The 13938-nt window shown below is 36.9% G+C and overlaps 1 long non-coding RNA gene across 4 annotated transcripts; it reads right to left on the bottom strand.

Moving 5' to 3' along the window:
* Positions 1-3450: 3450 nt before the first annotated feature.
* Positions 3451-5313, bottom strand: LOC145042963 (uncharacterized). Of its 4 annotated transcripts, none has more exons than XR_013680825.1 (6): positions 5074-5313; positions 4793-4847; positions 4451-4559; positions 4249-4363; positions 3956-4008; positions 3451-3830 (listed from the first exon to the last, which is right to left on the bottom strand). It is a non-coding gene; the product is annotated as an uncharacterized LOC145042963 (long non-coding RNA). The 4 variants fall into 4 exon arrangements; XR_013680826.1 differs by having other exon boundaries at positions 4451-4516; positions 5074-5312; XR_013680824.1 differs by lacking the exon at positions 4793-4847 and having other exon boundaries at positions 5074-5311.
* Positions 5314-13938: the final 8625 nt, after the last annotated feature.

Genomic DNA, 13938 nt, shown 5'->3' with positions numbered 1-13938 from the left:
TTTATTTTTTTTAAATTTTTTTTTAGTTAATTCAAGTTCCAAAAATAATATTTAAAAAAAGAATTTTTGGATTTTTCCATTTATTTTGCATTTTAAAATTATTTTTAGATTTGGTCTCACGGTCTCACAAAATTAGAATGGTCTCACATGAACCTGATATATATATATATATATATATATATATATATATATATATATATATATATATATATATATATATATATATATATATATAAAGATTTTTGTATATTTTTCTCTTTAAGCTATTCGTTAAAATATTAAAAAAGGGGCCAATATATAGTGATTATTATCTTTTCAATCAGTTGGAGATTTTTTTTTAAATGGCTAACGCATATATCCATTAACTGTATTTTAAAATCTATTCATTTATCAGCAACGGAATTTGAATCCTTTAAAATGGGACAAATTTCCACCACACATGATAATAACGAGCTACAAGCTTTTAGAGAATGATTGAATTCCCTCCCACGGAGTTATTTTCTTATATTTTTTCCATAGTTATTAGACAATCGTTCATTTTAAATGGTTGTTAGAAGATATATATATATATATATATATATATATATATATATATATATATATATATATATATATATATATATATATATATATATATATATATACTAGTCGATTATCCACGCAAAGCGGCGACGACGAATAGTTTTTTTCGGCAATCAAATTCATTCGGAAACATGTTAAAAATAATAGAATTTATTGGCAAGTATCAATAAACATTAGTTTCAATTCAACGATTCATTTTCTTTTTGATAAATAATGTTTAATAGATTCATCGTTTTTGTGTATGTTGGATAGATGTTTTCATATATTAGATTCATTGTGTTGAAAATAAATCATTTCTAATTTATTACAACGTATCGCTCACAAGCACCATCTCTTTTTCTTGTTACAACCTCTTTCGACATACTATTTTTGGATTGAGATAAAAATAATTAAAATAAAAGTTTGTTAATGCTTTGAACTAAAAATAGAAGCCTGTCTGTATTTTTAGGTTAAAAATAATAGTAAGTTGTTTGTGTTACAAAAAAAAAAAAAATTAGAATAAAAATAAAAATACATTTATATTTTGAGTTACTGTTATCTTTAAAATAAAACATTGCATATGACCGACCATTGATTTCAAACAATAATTTTAAAAAGTAATGTTTTTTATGGATTATCCCTTCTTAACCATGGATCCGTCAATTTCGTCCATGTTAGTATTTATTCTTTTTTTTTTTTTTTTTTTTCAAAATTTTTTTTTTTGTTACTTATAAATAGAATCTTCAATAAAGTATCAATATTTTGGGTAACATTTCGGTTTTGTCCAAATTTTTATTTTTTGAATAGAAAAATCCAGATTATTTTATATTTTGCCTTTTTTTTTTTTTTTTTTTTTTTTTGCAAAAAACGAATTAAGTGTTATTTTTTTTACCCAAATTAACGGAACATCTTTTGTTTTTTCAATAGAAAACGACATGTTATCATATAAAATTAGATAATCATGATTTTTTGTTCAAAAATTAAAATTGGGATTAAAATGTAAATTTATCCAAAATATTAGAAGTTTATGGGAGATTTTCATATTTTATATTAATACGTAATATTAGTTAAACTTGACCTATGCATCCATGGATGGGAGGGTTGCTTTGTACTTGACATATACTTTTTATTTGAGTTTTTATTTATTTTTTATTTAAAATTTTTTAAATTATATTATTTATCTAATTATATTCTAAAAAACATAAATTATAAAGTATTACATAAAGTTCTTAGAAAATCAAATGGAACTAAACATGGATGAAATGTAGTTAAAAGGATTATTCCAATATCATAAAGCATAAATAATTTATAAATAATTTTTATGATAGATAAAATTAAATTAAAAATCTTCAAAAGTAATTAACAAAGGAAACACCGAAGAATTAAGCATTAAAATCTTATACACTATCAACGTTTTTTCATAACTCATCTAAAAATCAATAAAAATAATAAAATTATGATAATATATAGATTAAATGCATTACTTTTCAGATTCCTTTTTAAAATCTCATATATTTTTCATAGCAACCAATATATTCAAGTAACAACACAATTTGATGCACAACCACATTTCCTAATCAGTTTCTCACATTATCATCTATTCATTCATCTACATTCAAGTAGAGATGGAAGCAACATACATGTTTATTGCATCCAAACTCACTGCCATAAATAACCACTCAAGCTGTTGTAATCCTCTGTCAAATAAAAAGTATAATATGGGTTATTGTTTTGACTTAATGAACTTGATGCTAGAGGATTGGGTTCTAAATTCCTTTAAATTAGCTTCTTTAACATCCTCTTGTTCAAATCAAGGGTTCATCTAGTTAAGTTTGATCAAACACTTCATTTACCGACATCATCTACAAACTTGTTAGCCAACCGACAAAAAAAAAAGAGAAAGTCAAATTTATATATTTTCGCTATTTATATTACTAACTAAAGTTGTCACCTCACCATCACATGAAGCTTTATTTTTTTGCATGAAATATAAAAAATTAAAGGAATAAAAACAAAATCAATACATGTAATTGATGGGGTATTATTTAGGGTTTTGTTACATAATAAAGCCTTACCTACAAGTAAGGCATGTGGTATTGTATGATGACATCTTTCAGCCTTGAGTGAAGCACAATGATGCTTAAAATCATGAGGCTATACTCATAGTTTTATAGTACAAGATAACTCACCAGCAACAGTAGCACAAAATGATGCAGTAATTTGAGACTATATTTGGCTAATGATAGGAAAAGAATCAAACCTCTGATTTAATCATTATTTATCACAACATTTTGCCTATATTGTGATGCAGAAGACGTGTAAGCAACAACACTTGAAGAAAGATCTTACTAAGTTGTATATATATCATATGATACAACTAACAAAGATTCTACAACCTCCTAAATTCACCATCAGGTAGATGAGACAAAACAAAAGAGCTCCATGGAAGAGGTCATTAAAACAAAACCATTAAAAGGAAACTTAGAAAAGGGATTGTGTGGAAAGCATGTTGAAATTAGATGTTGAAAGGCATGATATTTACATTTTCCACGGTTTAAATGGGTACATTTTCGAAGTAGAATGGCACAATAAGAAAAATATTCAAAATACAATGCATAAATTGGTTAATTATCAGAAAATACAATACAGTAATCACCTATGATACATTTTTTAGTTGACTTACAAAAGCACCAAGGAGCTAAGTTCTAGTTTCATTTAGTTAGATGAGAACATCTAAAATCAATTATATATCCTTTTTCCTGGTAACACATTTTCAAGGACTGAGATCGTTAACTGAGTGTAAAAATGGGAAATATATCATTTACATACATTTAAGAACCAAAATAAAGTACTCGCAACAAAATTAGAAGAGTTACTGAGAAGATATCATCGGTCAAGTGCTCTCAAAGTGCTTTTATTCTCCAATAGTTCATGAATATTTGTCTCATGCAAGGTGAATAAAAAATTATGTCTAATAAACAACGCCATCAGGAACCACTGATGTTTGCTTAAACAGGGGAAGTGCAAAAGCTTGGGAAATTGGAAAACACCAAATATAACAATGTTAAATAGGTTCCATGCCCGTAAAATAGTACCAAACTAATTCGACATATGAAAATGGAAGGTTTCTTGGATCTTTGAGATGGGACCACACCATATAATCATCATAAACACACGATCCTATGGAAAAAAAGTGTAAAAGTAAAAAATGAAGAGAGTTAACAGGATTGCTAATTTTAGTTTTTCACCATTTTTAACCCACTTCTCACCTACACAATAAAAAATTAATAAAATTATAATACAGTAGTCCAAATACTACAATTATGGAACATATAAAAAAGAAAGCATGACACAAAACTTGGTGAAATAAAAGTATAAGAGATTTAGGTCTAACCAAAAATGCATAGCTCCACAAATTAGCCATTTCCTTCATTGTTGAAGGCCCATCTAAAGAGAAAGAGAGGAGGATATGAAATCAAGATTTCAAAAATGTAATATATGTTTGAGGGTATGAAATCTAATTTCAAATTTTAAAGTCCAATTAGGAATATAATAAGTGTTTGAAGATTTGAAATGCATTTGAATTGCTCATCCAAGTTAAAGCGGTGAAGACACGTCAACATAAATATAAGATATCTATATTGCATACCAAAACAAAAAATACAGAAAATATAGGGTTGTAAATACCATAGATGCAACATCTGTAAATGGTATTAGGGTCTTGCTGTTAGGTGGAATTCTTTTCTTAAATCGTTGTGCTTTGTACCAATCATACTTACAACCATATGAAGTGATTTTAGAACTATCAATTAAGAATAAAAGTTGAAAGTTAAAATTTATTGATATGAAATATGAAACCAAAATGATGCTTAAAATCATGAGGCTATACTCATAGTTTTATGGTTGAGGATCCATCAAGCCTTAAATATATGTACCTCTTGTAGTTTATGTAGTCCTGCATCAACCAGTGTAACAAATTACATTTAATTAACCTGAAACTGAAAAAGATATGTATGGATCTTATCAAATACTTTCTTTATCCATGTAAAGCCTCTGATAAGGTTGATTAGGATATTTGATGGTTATTTAGGAGAAATCATGGTTTGATTACCACGTGATTCATATTTGTGGGCATGATTCATGACAAAACTAAAGTAAGAACTAAATCAAGAAGAACCAAGATTAGATTAAAAACTTAGGAATTTTATTCATGCTTTGGGAAAAATCTTACCATAAAGGGATATAAATTAGGGACAAACTAATTAACCATGGAGAAGCTCCAAATCCTGAAACCGAAAAATCCAAAGCAAAGAAACATAGTACCATCCGAAACACACAAAAAACCGAAAAAAATCACAAAAACCCGTAACTCAACATATCCAGAAAGATTAGGTTAGACCTCCAATCAGCTTAACTTTAATATTCATCATTTTCACTTTGATTAAATCTTTGATCAACATGAACTCACGACATAACAAAAGAGAGATAGAAAGGACAATCAGGGTGTTTTACCTGTTTTGGGTCGAGATAGAGTAGCAGGGGTGTTCGTGGAAGACCAGGAAAAGGATAGTCACCAAGAACGATCAAATGATGACAATAAAGTTACGATATTTTTTTTTGGGGATGAATGATATGTGGTATTGACGCAATATAGGCTGGCCATAATGAAAGATCTTAGCCGAGATTTCTTTCATAGCCGAGATTTCAGGAGTTAACATTGACTTGATCACGGATCAAAGTGGCTATGTCAAATGCATATGCACGGATTAAGGGGCTAGGTCAAAAGCATGAGTGGAAAAAGGAAATCTATGCATTGATTGATTGTATATTTTGTTTAAACAATTGCACGTGTTAAATTATAAAAATATTATATTATAGGTTTGTTGTAGCTTAAAAACTTAAGCATTTAAAAAAAGTATTATTATTATATTCAATCTATTTTTAGAAAGAGTGAGATTTCTTTTATAATGTAGATGGACAACTATTGTGCGGACGTGTGGATAATGCTATTTTATGAAAATTACTAAGAAAATATGTTGTTTTGTAATGTGAATACGTTCAATCTCACAAAACTTGTAACACCCAAAGTTTCGAAGACCAAGAAAGGAAAGAAAACCCTAAGTTTAGGGGTCGACTCGGCGAGTCCAAGGAAAGACTCGGCGAGTCCGAGCGGGATCCGGGTCGGGGAGTAAGTGACCGACTCTGCGAGTCGACCAAGGAGACTCGGTGAGTCTGGTCTGTGCGAGGAAAACCCTAATTCTGGGAGTTGTATCCTATATAAAAGGGAGTTATGTCCCTCCCTCAGCCTCCATATCATCCTAGAGAAACTGTAAACCCTAGATTTGTGGGAGCCTCCATCATTTGAGAGAAATAGCTTTGGGGGAAGGAAATCTTGGAAGGGACTTGAAGATCAGGAAGGTGGCTTCAAAGGAGAGGTGTAGATCTGAGATCTATTTCAGTTTGTGTTCTTCTTGGAGGTATTAAGCTGCCATTTTCCCTTCCTTGTATCTAGATCTATTTTGTTATGAGTTTTGGGGGTTTTATGGTTGATTAAGACCCATTTCGAGTTGGAAGCTCAGATATGGAGTTGCTACTTCAGATCTAAGTGTATCTTGGCCTAGAGACTCATAAAGCATCAGTTGTTGGGTTGATTGTTGAGCCCCTTTGTCTTAAACCCTAGTTTATAGTGTTTTGAGCCTAGATCTCCTCAGCCACACGCAAAGTTTGCCACTTTACGTAAGGAATAGACCTTAGAAGAGTGGATCTATAGTTTGGAGTCCATGCATGACTCAAAAGTCCTCTGCATGTATGTAGATCCGAATGGACTCGGCGAGTAGCTTGAAGATGAGGAGGAACTCGACGAGTGGGATGAACAACTCGTCGAGTCGGATGAAGATGGGCATGAACTCGGCGAGTTGGTTGGAGATTGCCTTGTGCTCGGCGAGTCTGTTCTTGGACTCGACGAGTCAGGTCGCGTGGTCCCAAACCCTTCGAGTTATGACTCGAGTCAGCGAGTCGAGCCAGGACTCAGTGAGTTGGACAGGACAAGACTCGGGAATCAGTAGACTCGGCGAGTCAGTGGCTGACTCGGCGAGTCGAGTCGCGAACAAGAATAACTCTAAGTATATGAACTCGGCGAGTCAGTATGGTGACTCGGCGAGTAGGGTTGGCCTGGAAGGTTGACTGTGACCAGGACTTTGGCATTGGCAAGAGTTGACTTAGTTGACCATTGGAGGTTAGTTAGACTAAGTGTTATATTGGTATTGGTAGCTCGAGGAGCTAGTGGAGCAGCAGTTCGAAGATAGAGGTCAAGTAGCGGTCAAAGGGATTAGTAGCAGCAGTTCAGCAGTATCAGGTGAGTTTCCTTCCAGTAGGAACGGGTCTAAGGCCACAATGCCGGCCCGTTCAGTTAGCAGTAGTTTCCGGACTTCGGTCTGATGCAATAGTTAGTATGTTTGATGCCTTCGTGGCTCAAACAAGATTTATGTGCTATGTGTTATGTGTTATGTGTTCCGGGCTACGGCCCAATGCAGTATGCAATATATGTGTTTATGCTAGTTGATATGTTATGCTATGCTATGTTCAGCCAGTTAGTCCGGACTTCGGTCTGATGCAGGGGACAAGGTCCCAGTCAGTTTTCGGACTTCGGTCCGATGCAGGGGGCAGGGCCCCAGTTAGTCCGAACTTCGGTCCGATGCAGGGGACAAGGTCCCAGTCAGTTTCCAGACTTCGGTCCGATGCAGGGGGCATGGCCCAGTTAGTCCGGACTTCGGTCCGATGCAGGGGACAAGGTCCCAGTTAGTCCGGACCTCGGTCCGATGTAGTAGGGCAAGGCCCAATACGTGCTTTATATGCTATTGTATGGTATGGGGTAGTTTGGGGGAGCTCACTAAGCTTCGTGCTTACAGTTTCAGTTTTTGGTTTCAGGTACTCAATTTTCAAAGGAGGAGCCCGGGAAGATTGCAGTGCACACACCATAGTCAGCTAGCCTGGGATGTTTTATTCTGATAATAAGTTTGTATTTCGAATTAATGCTACGAAATTATGTTATGATTTATGATAGGTTTTTATGAATATGGTTTTAGTAATGTTTTAAAAGAAAATTTTAGTCGTGATTTTTGGGACGTTACAAGTTGGTATCAGAGCCTTGGTCCGAGGGATTCAGACATACTTGAGAGTGTGTCTGGACTCAAACTAAGGAAACGGTAAAAGGTTTTCAAAAGAAAAACATTTTTGAAAGAAATTTATGGTAAAAAGGAGTTTGAGAAAAGAAAAGAGTTTTAGAAAAAGCGAAAAGAATATTTAGAAAGTAATTAACTTGAAAAGAGAAAAAGGGTGTGGTGCATGCAATCAGCCGAGCTCAAGTAAGTACTCCCAAATTACCCATACAAGTTTATGTTATGAATATCAGTTTCAGTTTCAATAGAACAGAATGGTAGAATAGGACTAAGGATCTAGGAGGATGCCTTATGTGTTTAGCTTGATAAGAATTCCATGCTAGTATTGAGTAGACAGTAGCCTGTGTAGGTTATGCCTGATTGTATGAGCTTAGCATTGTATGCTAGTACAGTTTCTTGTTATGAGAATAGATTTGCTTGAGTAGTTTCCTGTATCCGAATGCTGCTTGCTTTGTGCTTTATGGGACTCCGAGTGATGGGAGTTAGCCATTAGGTGAATACGTCACATCATATGTGATTAGGGTTGTGTCACACCCCCAAACCAGAACGGCGGAAACGTTCGGGGGCGGAGGACGTCATATTCAGTATCATAACAGTTCATAGAAAGGAAAGTACACACCACCATATATATTAAAGTTTCCAAGATGTTTACATAGTTGTATTCATTACATGTTCAAAAGATAAATACATAAACATCATTCAAAAGAAGTAATTAACGCCAGCGCGTTAATCCCAAAAGTTGATTCCCAAACCTGCTTAGCGGTTCCCTAAGAATACAAGTTATTTCAAAGAAAAAGTGTCAACAATTAAGTTGGTGAGTTCATAAGTAGTTTAGAAAAATTGGATGCCATTCCAAATTGGGTGTATATTTTCCAGAAAACGCAGCATTTCAAATGTAAAGAGTTGTGATTTGTTGTGTTGAAAGTGAATGTATTAGATCCAGAAAATCCCATATTTTCCCTAATGGTTGAAATACGAGTTGTTGTGTTTTCCAAGAAAAACCCTTATTTTCTTGTAAAAGCATGAAATACATATAAATGTTCGTGTTATAAGTTGTAAATAATTGCACCAGGAAAATCCCTTATTTTCCTATTAGTTGTTTGGTTTGTATGCAGGAGAAACCCTTATTTTCCTAACATAAATGGCAGTCTCTAAGACCGAAAATCGCAAGAAACCGACGTTCTCAAAAGTTGTGTCATAGTTTTATATAATACAACTATACGAAGATCACATTTGTTAGATGAAGAATAGTTTTAATAGCTACTCGTTCATAAAAGCATAATACCATAATAATTGTATATCCGATGAGTTTTATAACCATACTAAACATAATATGCCTGTAACGACGTTCTTCAGGCGTCGCAGCGTTATGACAACTGTCACCCCAAAAGATGGACTGTAGCTAACAGTCAGGGCACAGGATCATGACTTCCCGTATAGATCTATACACATTTGATACGTTCTCCGAACGGGAGACTCTGGTTATAGACAGGACTTGCAGCATTACTTTCTAATAAAGAAAAGTAACGTTTGAAGATATACACGTCTCATGGATTCTCAATTAAGCCCGTATTAAAGTGATAGTTTTCTATGCAAAGTTTATCCTTTTTCACAATGTTTGACAAATCAAAATCATAAGTTTTTAGAATGTATAAAACGACTTAGCAATGAAAGGTACTTTGAAATCGTTATATACTTTGTATAAGTCTAATGCACACAAAGTATGACAAGAGTTTTCCATAATAGTAATGAGTTCCAAGTGATTTATTCGGTAAAACAAGCTAAGTGAAACTTTATAAAATACACGATAATAACCGTATGTTTACTTGTATTCCCCCCCCTAAAAGAGTATAAAAGCATTTGAAAATGTATTTAAAGTGTGTTTGAAAGGGGTATGAACTCACTTGAAAGCTTGAAGATAGCAAGATGGAAAACCGGGCAGAGTTTCGTCTCGGGAAATGGATTTTTCTCGGAAATCTCGGGATTCCTCGGGAGAAAATCGACCTTCGGGACTTGCACAAAATGACCAGGGCTTCGGGGTAGTGCGAGCACGGAAAACGAGGTAAAACGCAAGAAAAAGGAGAGAGAATGGGCCATTTTCCCGGGAACCCTCGCATGCTATTTATAGGGGGGCCTGAGAGGCCTCGTACGCGGGGTGTACGCTCGTACGCAGTGCGTACGCGTACGTCATGCGTGACCGAAGCCTCGACTGCCTCGGCCTTGGATGGGACGGCTCAGGCAGTCGGGTCGGATGGGACGGCGGGTCGGGTGCCTCGCATAGGGCGACGTGGACGGTTTGAGGCCAAGTTCCTCAGGTACGCGGGGCGTTCAGGGGTACGCAGCGCGTACCTCGGATGAGGACGCTGACTCCCCTTCGGATAATACCGAAGTTTTAATAAAAAAAAATATATAAATTAATTATCAAACTTCGAAAATTCATATCTCCTTCATACGAACTCCGTTTTTGACGTTCTTTATATCCCCGCGAAGGTGAGACTACGATCTACAACTTTCATTTAGATTCCTTTGGCAAATTCCGGAATTATTTTTATTATTTATTTATTAAAATGACGTGATTAAGGAATTTCTTTAAAAATTCATAACTTATTCATACGATGTCCGATTTGAGCGTTCTTTTTATGCATGTTTGTAGTTTAACGATATCTACGACTTTCATTTAGACACCTAAGGTCGGAAAGTGTTTTATTGAAACTTTGCGTTTTTACGCAACTTCGTATTGCTGGTTTTTGTCGGAAAACTTAGAATGAGCATAACTTCTTCGTTATAACTCGGATTTTTGTGTTATTTATATGTTTGGAAACCTTAAGACGATAACTACCACATAGTGTACTCCAAATAGAGTTTTTGAATACTTGATTTTTCGATGATATTCTATTTCCTTTCTCAAAGAGGTTACAGGACTCGATTTTTACTGACTTGAAATAACGGGTTGTTACATCATCCCCCCGTTAGAGGGAATTTCGTCCCGAAATTTTAATACAAAAGAAGAGTCTTAGGGGCTGGGGAAGAGATGTGGATACTTCTGTTGCATTTGATCTTCTCGTTCCCACGTGAACTCAGGTCCCCTCTTAGCATTCCGTCGGACCTTTACTATTGGAATGCGACTCTGTTTAGTTCCTTTAACTTCCCTATCCATGATCTCGACGGGTTCTTCCACAAAGTTAAGATTTTCATTTAGTTCGATCTCATCGAGTGGAATTACAAGTGTTTCGTCGGACAGACACTTCTTCAGGTTTGATACGTGGAATACTGGATGTACTTTGTTAAGCTCTATTGGAAGTCGGAGTTTGTAGGCTACTGGACCAACCCTTGAAATGATTTCGAAGGGTCTAATGTACCTAGGATTTAGCTTCCCACGCTTTCCAAAGCGTATCATGCCCTTCCAGGGTGAGACCTTCAGTAGTACCTGATCGCCAATATGAAATTCCAAGGGTTTACGTCTTTTGTCGGCATAGCTCTTTTGCCTATCCCTCGAGGATTTCAGTTGTTCTCGTATTTGCACGATCTTTTCAGTAGTTTCTCTGATGATCTCTGGACCAGTGAGGGTGCTATCAGGGACTAGACCTTTTGCTAGTTGTGTGTCGCCCACTTCCGTCCAGCACATAGGTGATCTGCACTTACGGCCGTAAAGGGCTTCAAATGGAGCAGTATTGATACTAGTATGATAACTATTGTTATAAGAGAACTCAACCAAAGGTAAGTGAACATCCCATGCTTTACCAAAGTCGATTACACATGCTCGCAACATGTCTTCCAAGGTTTGGATCGTTCTTTCGCTCTGTCCGTCAGTTTGGGGGTGATAGGCTGTACTCATGTCCAATCTTGTTCCCATGGATTTTTGCAATGATTTCCAGAATCTAGACGTGAATCTGCTGTCTTTATCCGAGATGATAGACATTGGCACTCCATGGAGTCGTACGATCTCTCGGATGTAGATTCTCGATAGCTTTTCCATTTTATCAGTTTCCTTGATCGGTAGGAAATGAGCGGACTTGGTTAATCTATCGACGATTACCCAAATAGTATCTTGGCCACCCTGAGTTTTGGGCAGTTTCGTTATAAAGTCCATGGAAATCTGCTCCCATTTTTACTCAGGAATTTCAGGTTGTTGGAGTAGTCCTGAGGGTTTCTGGTGTTCTATTTTGATCTTGGCGCAAGTCAAACACTTGCTCACATATGTAGCGATCTCTGCTTTCATGTTTGGCCACCAGTAGAGTTGTTTGAGATCTTGATACATCTTGTCTGACCCGGGGTGTACGGAGTATGGAGTCTTGTGTGCCTCGCTCATAACTACCTCTCTAAGTCTACCAAACTTGTGCGTCCATATTCGGTTCATGAGGTAGCGTGCTCCGTCACTCTTGATTTCTAAATTCTTGTCCATTCCCCTAAGGGTCTCACCTGTCACATTTTCGGGTTTCAGGGCCTCTATTTGAGCTTCCTTGACTTGTGTCGACAGGTGCGAATGGATTAACATGGCTAATGACTTCACTCTTCGGCCAGAGTACTCCTTACGACTAAGGGCATCTGCCACGACGTTAGCCTTTCCTGGATGATAGCGAATCTCACATTCGTAGTCGTTGAGCAATTCGACCCAACGTCGCTGTCTCATGTTCAACTCTTTCTGGTCGAAGATGTGTTGTAGGCTCTTGTGGTATGTAAAGATAGTGCATTTGGTACCATATAGGTAGTGTCTCCAGATTTTAAGAGCGAAGACCACCGCCCCAAGCTCTAAATCATGAGTGGTGTAATTGACCTCATGCGTTTTCAGTTGTCGTGAGGCATATGCAATAACCTTTCCCCTCTGCATTAGTACACAGCCCAGCCCTTGCTTCGAAGCGTCGCAATACACCACAAAATCTTCGGTCCCTTCTGGGAGAGAAAGGATGGGCGTACTGCAAAGGGCCTGTTTCAAAGTCTGAAATGCAGCATCTTGCTTTTCTTCCCAATTGTAGGTCACACCTTTCTGGGTTAAGGCGGTAAGAGGCTTTGCGATGCTGGAGAAATTCTGGATGAACCTTCGGTAATAACCAGCAAGACCTAGAAATTGGCGAATTTCTATTGGTGTAGTTGGTGCAGTCCAGTTTTTGATAGCCTTGATTTTTGATGGATCCACGTGGATTCCTTCCTTGCTGACCACGTGACCGAGGAAGTCCACCTTTCTAATCCCAAATTCACATTTTGAGAATTTTGCATACAGTCTCTCAGTCCGTAACGTCTCTAAAACTTGCCTCAGATGTTGACCATGCTCTTCTTTATTCTTTGAATAAATGAGTATGTCGTCTATGAATACTATCACGAATTTATCCAAGAATGGACGACATACCCGATTCATTAGATCCATGAATACGGCCGGGGCATTGGTTAGTCCGAACGGCATCACTACGAACTCGTAATGTCCGTATCGTGTTCGGAAGGCCGTCTTGGGAATATCACTCTCTAGGACTTGCAGCTGGTGATATCCCGACCTCAGATCGATCTTGGAGAAGTAGTTGGCTCCTTGGAGTTGGTCGAATAAGTCATTGATTCGGGGGTAGGGGGTATCGGTTCTTGATGGTAAGTTTGTTGAGTTCTCGGTAGTCGATGCACATTCTGAATGATCCATCCTTCTTTTTCACGAACAGTACGGGTGCTCCCCATGGCGAGAAGCTCGGCCTGATGAATCCTTTTCCAAGTAGTTCATTCAGTTGGCTGGATAGCTCTTGCATCTCTGCCGGGGCTAATCGATAGGGTGCTTTGGCTACTGGGGTAGCTCCGGGAACTAGATCGATTCGGAACTCAACTTGTCTCGTGGGTGGTATTCCCGGAAGGTCCTCGGGAAAAACGTCGGGAAAATCGCGTACGTCGGGCACACTCTTGATGTCTTGGACTTAGCGTTTCACATCTACAACATGTGCCAAGAATGCGTGACACTCCTTGCGTAGGCATTTCCGAGCTTGGATACTTGAGATGATACGAAGAGTGGTACTTGGTTTGTCGCCCAAGACAATGAAAGTTTCGCCGGTTGGCAGATTAAGGCGAACGGCCTTATTGTAACATAGAATGTCCGCATGATGAGAACTCAGCCAATCCATGCCAATGATGACATCGAAACTCTTAATCGAGACTGGCATGAGGTTGATTGAAAATGGATTATCGTTTAAAGTTAGGGTGCAGTTTAAGTATATCTCCTTAGTGCCTT

This window comes from Lactuca saligna, chromosome 4, assembly GCF_052625555.1.
Source record: "Lactuca saligna cultivar CGN05327 chromosome 4, ASM5262555v1, whole genome shotgun sequence".
Taxonomy (NCBI): Eukaryota; Viridiplantae; Streptophyta; class Magnoliopsida; order Asterales; family Asteraceae; genus Lactuca; species Lactuca saligna.
This window is presented reverse-complemented; position numbering and strand designations above follow the sequence as displayed.